We start from the raw sequence: 608 nt of genomic DNA on the forward strand, positions 1-608 counted from the left end.
TCACAGATAAGGCAGGACTAACTGCACCTTACATTAAAATAAAAGTAGCAGCTACATCATAAATCTGAGGTCAGGATGAATACAAGGTAAAACCAGAAGGTGTAGATATTGTCTGACTCCGTTTCTGTGGCATTCTGAAAAAGACAAAACTATCAAGACGAGAAACAGACCATTGGTTGCCAGGGACTGCAGATGGGAGGACAGTTGACCTCCAGGAAGAACTGTAATCAGTGGTGGAAATCTTCCCTATCTTGATTGTAACTGTGGTTTTCATCTGTGTTTGTCAAAAGTCACAGAACCATGTAAGGAAAGGGGTGAATCCACACACCTGTCAAGGTGTGTAAACTTCACCTTGATAAACTTGACTTCACAAGGAAAAATGAAAACCAAGGTCATTAAATTCTGGCCAGATATTCTTGCTCGCCCAAGGTTTGAGGCCAAAGTGTGTTCTGTCTTTGCCAAAGATGGAGATGATGAAATCACATTGAAGCTATATTAAATGTATTTCCTAGCACTAAACCAAGACTGTCTCCTCCTCATCAGATGGATCCAAGGAGACTTGAAAGCTTCCCATGGGATTCTTTGTGTGTAGGAAAGCTACAAACTTC

Source organism: Otolemur garnettii, unplaced genomic scaffold (genome assembly GCF_000181295.1).
Source record: "Otolemur garnettii isolate 467f Iridium unplaced genomic scaffold, OtoGar3 scaffold00058, whole genome shotgun sequence".
NCBI classification, from domain to species: domain Eukaryota; kingdom Metazoa; phylum Chordata; class Mammalia; order Primates; family Galagidae; genus Otolemur; species Otolemur garnettii.